The sequence below is a fragment of the Mastomys coucha genome, unplaced genomic scaffold (genome assembly GCF_008632895.1).
Source record: "Mastomys coucha isolate ucsf_1 unplaced genomic scaffold, UCSF_Mcou_1 pScaffold15, whole genome shotgun sequence".
Lineage (NCBI taxonomy): Eukaryota > Metazoa > Chordata > Mammalia > Rodentia > Muridae > Mastomys > Mastomys coucha.
The window spans coordinates 109,074,211-109,079,195 of record NW_022196897.1 but is presented as its reverse complement, the minus strand read 5'-3'; the positions used below and the strand labels follow the sequence as shown (position 1 = coordinate 109,079,195).

General features: G+C 42.2%; 1 non-coding gene across 1 annotated transcript; it reads right to left on the bottom strand.

Annotated features, from left to right (window-relative positions):
• Positions 1-3,090: 3,090 nt before the first annotated feature.
• On the bottom strand, positions 3,091-3,236 carry LOC116092745. The gene has a single exon (XR_004119461.1). It is a non-coding gene; the product is annotated as a small nucleolar RNA SNORA48 (small nucleolar RNA).
• Between the last annotated feature and the right edge of the window lie 1,749 nt (positions 3,237-4,985).

Genomic DNA, 4,985 nt, shown 5'->3' with positions numbered 1-4,985 from the left:
TGTATAATGAAAATATAGTACATATGCACAGTGGAATTTTATTTAGCTATAAGGAAAATAGTATTGTGGAAATTTTGGAAAATGGGTGAATCTAGAAATTATTATATTGAGATTACCAAGACTCAGAAAGGCAAATACCATGTTCTATGTCATAAGTGAATCCGGGATTTTATTTTTTATATATGTGAATATATGCAGCTGTGAAAGTAGAAAGAGGAGAGAAAAAGGGATTTTTAAGGTAGTAGTAGTTAGAGTAATAGAATATTTTGTGGCTTCAAGTAGAAAAGCACAGCTGGGAGAAGATGAGTACACATTGGAGTTGGGCAGATGATCAAGATAAAGAATGTATGGATGATATAAGAAAGTCCCTTACTTATATCTAATTAAAAGAAAAGGTCTTTACATTTTTCCTAATATTTAAGCAGTTATATTTTATGAGAATTACACAGATTTTATGATTACAGTATCAGTAGTTCTTCAAAAATGTAAGAAAACCATTAAATGTCAGAGCCATGCGCACTATAAGTATGATTCTTACTGTCTCTTTACTCTTTGTAGACATGTATTAAGTGGTCAATAATTTTTGTTTCTTAATGGCTGCATCCTCACTACCCAACAGTTAATAAGGATTCAATATGTCTCATTTTTCTCTCTTTTTTAACTTTATACTGTTTCTTTGTGAGTTTTACATCATGCACCCCAGTCCTGTTCATCTCCCTGTTCCCTCATAGTTGACCCTTGCTCTTGCAGCCTTCCCTGAAAATAAAACACACACACACACACACACACACACACACACACACACACACACATACACTCACAAACCAAACAAACAAATAAAAATACAAAGTATTGAAAACATCTCATCGTGGAAGTTGTAGAATTTCCCAGTGTCCCACAGTATATCCGTCACACATCTTTACCTGCAAATTCATTGCAATGAGTCATTGGTCTGGTTCTAAGTCTCTGGCTTCTGTGAAACCGTTAATATTGAATCCTTAGCAGGACTCCTCCTGGTTATCCTGTTGTAGCCCTGAGTCATGGAAGTACTGCAATTTTGGATCAGCAGGGCTGGCCCTTTCACTTATCCCAACTATTCACAGATAATATATACTTTGGGGTGGGCCCACAGGATCTGGAACTGGGTGGTAGCAGAGCTTATCAGCCTGATGGCTCTTCTTTATCTGCACCACCATGGCAAGCTGTCTAGCACTGCTCCAGCTAGGCAACCAATGACACCATTGACAGGAGGTAGGATCAGCCATATTGCTCTCTCTCCTGCCCTTGGAGCCACTTAACCCATACCTACACCATCAGGGACAGTTTCACTATTTTGTCCAGGAAGGATACAGGATCTGTTGTCCTGAATGTTACAACCAGTGAAGGGCAGGGCTGGCTCTCCCATTCTCATATTCTTGTGGCCAGCAGGCCTGACTACCTTAGGTAGTGACAGGAGAAGAGGTGAGAACTCCACTCCACACCCATGACGCTTTACAAGAGACGAGTGGAGGACCAGCTCTCCCCGACTTGTTCCTTCAGGGACCCATTCACCTTGAAAAGTATGAAAAATGTAAAAAAAGTTTTTTATGACCCCTAGAAGACTGAGCAGAACTAAGAATGCAGGTCAGCCGGCTCAGAGCCCTGGGTTCCAGGAACTTGACTGAACCACAATGAGGGTGGAACTAGGAATGAAAGTCAACTAGTTCACAAGGCTCTCCACCCTGCTGACTGGTAGATAATTCAGTAAGATTACATTTCTAGATTACATTCCTAAAATGAATATGTTCCCCTCCCTAACTGACTGAATAACTTGGGTTGGAATTCCCCTCACTTCCCCTGGTTTGTGTTTTTTTTCCTTTAAATACCCTATACTTCTTGAGCTAGGGGTTGAACTCCTCTGCCCCTGCATGGGTTACGAGCTCAGCCCCAGTACACTGGTTTCCCGAATAAACCTCATGTGTTTGCACCAAGTTCGATCTCTCATGAATCTCGTGGAGGTCATGTAATCCCGAGACTAGAGTGAGGGTTTCCTCTTTTGAGGGATCTTTCGACCTGAACACACTCCACCAGGTCCTGCTCTCCTGTGCTGCTTAGGCTAGATGTAGGGCCTACTCTCCCAAGTGTTACAGTTGGTGAGGGACAGCTCAACTACTCTCATAATTCTGGAGTTAGATGTCTCAACTGTCCCAGGTGGTCAGGACAAAGGGAAAAGAGAATTATCCCCTTACCCACAACACCTCATGGAAGGTGGTGTGGCCAATACACCTTCAGTCTTACTCTCAGGGCTGGCTCACCTCCACCCCTCATCCCCCACTAGCATCAGCACTGATGTGCTATACAGTTGAAGTACAGTGCCTACTCTCCAGAATGTTGCAACTGGTAAAAGGCAGGGATAATTCTCCTGTGCTCATGACTCAATTGTCAGAGTCAGCCTTTCTACTCTCATACCATTGGGATCAGCTCACCTACACCTCTGCTACCAGGGCCAGTTCCACTGTACTTCCTTGGGGAGGTACAGGGCTCACTCTACCAAAAGATATCACTAGTGAGGGATGGGACCAGCTCTCCAGAATTCCACAGACACTGAGTTTTACACAGCCCCTGGACATCCATATGGTTCCCAGCAGGTGCCCTGACCAAGAAAGTCCTGCTGTTCTCTAGTGGTAATATGAGCTATGGACATTAGTACTAACACCTGCCACTGTGTAGCCAGGGACCTAGTCATAGACCTTAGCAACAGCTCAGGCTGGGACCTCATCATGGCCCCAGGTGGTGGGCCTGGCTGCTCACAACAGGCTACTCCTCTCCACCCTTAAGTCTCTAGTTCCATCTCTCTTCATAATGTTCAAGCTCTCCTACTTCTCCACCACATATTTGTACACTGTGGTGGCTTCTTTTGCAGGCTGAGCATGTGGCTGGTGGGCTCCTTGACCTAGAGGTCTGTGGAGTGAGAGCAAGCAGGTATCTATGGCCCAACTGTTCCATGAACAGCAGAACAGGTCTGCGGATGATATGGTGGTTCACTAGATTCTGTCTGTATTCCTCTTACTACTCTATGCTACCTGTATTTGAGTTGAATCAATTTGATTTTTATGTGTCCTGGGTATAAAACAGCTTTGGCCACCAAATCAGGCATCAAGCTAGGATGAACAAAGGGGTTTCCATCTGCTCTCTGCCTCAACTGATGTAAGAATAAGACCAACACCAAGGTGTCTCTTTGCACATTTTCAGGGAGTAAATGTTGGTTTTAAATATTTTATTTTTTTATTAACTCTTAGAGAATATCATACAAAATGTTTTAATAATGTTCATCCCATGACCTGCCACTCCTTGAAATCCACTCCTTCCCAAACTCTCCTACCTTTATGTGCTTATTATGTAAAGCTCCTCCAGTCTTCTTTGTGACGCCCATATAGTACTACATGACTATCTTCCTACTTGAGTGTGGTGACCTACCAGGGACCATGTCCTTAAAGAAAACTGACTCATTTATTTCTTAAAGAAAACTGACTTTTATTCTTCTATCAGGGATCACTTGCTAGTAGCTCCTCAGTTGAGATTAGGACTTCATGTCCCTGTTCTCCTCTGTGCCCAGATTTGATCTGGTTTGAGTTTGCATACATCTTAAGTATGCTGTCACAATTTCTCCAAGTTCAACTGTACAACTACCCTGTTGTTTCTGGAAAACATTGTTTCACTCTAGTCATCCACCACCTCTGATATTTTTTCCTTAATTTTAATTTCCATAATTTTTTCATATAATATATTTTTATATTTTCCCTTTCTTAGCTCCTTCCTGATCCTCACAACTCCCCCAACCTAGCTCCTTCCTTTCTCTTTCTCTCCAACAAACAAAATAAAAACATGAGAATACAACAAAACTAAAGCCTAAAAATCAAAACCTACAAAGTATAAAAATAAAATTAATAAAATATACTAGTCAGCTATTAAAAACAAAGACATCACAAAATTTACAGGCAAAAGGATAAATCTTGAGAATATCATCCTGAGTGAGGTAATGCAGAGCCAGAAAGACATGTATGACAAGAACCTGCATAGCTGGTTCCTGAGAGGCCTCATCTAGCACCAGATGGAAAGAGATGCAGAGACCCATAGTCAAACATTAGGCAGAGCACAGGACTCTTGTGGGAGAGTGGATGATAGAATTGAGTGAGCTAGAAGACCTACAGAATCAACTAACCTGGTCCATGGGGATCACAGAAACAGAACCACCAACCAAAGAGCATGCAGGGACTAAAAATAGTCCCCCCGACCCCCAACACACATTTGTAGCAGATGTACAGCTTAACCTCCATGTGGGTCCCCTAACAATTGAAGAGGTGACTGCCTTTTACTCTGTTGCCTGCCATTGGATCCCCTTCCCCTACCTGTACTGAGTAGCTGTACCTCAGGGAGAAAGGGGATGCTCAATCCTGCTAGGACTAGATGTCCCAAGGTGGGGTGGTACCCAAAGCGGCTTCCTCATCTCTGAGAAGGGCAGGAGAAGAGAGAAGGATTTGTAATGGCAAGACCGGGAGAAGAGGAGTAGGGGGCTGTGATTGGGATGTAATAAAATGTTAATAAAAAATAAATTATAGATGGAGAGAAAGAAAAAAAAACTTTGATTCTTACTGACTTTCTACCCTTCTCCCATTATGCTCCCTGAGCCTTGAGGAGAAAATATAAGTGTCCCATTTATGACTAAGAGTTCTGCCATCTGTTATTCTCTGCATGTTGACCAGTTGTGGCTCTAGGTGTTAATTGCTACCTATATACTTATCAACATAAATGATAACTGAAACTTGTTTCCAACACCATTGCCAAAGATGTGCAAAAGTGGACAATAAAAACCAATTTCATTCAAGAATTATTGAAATTGAGCAAACAAAACCTCAATATAGAATAGATCTGAATTCCAAATTCAGTATTAATGAACAAGAAGTGCCCGTGGAAGATGGGACAAGTGGTGGCAACTAAGAGGGAAC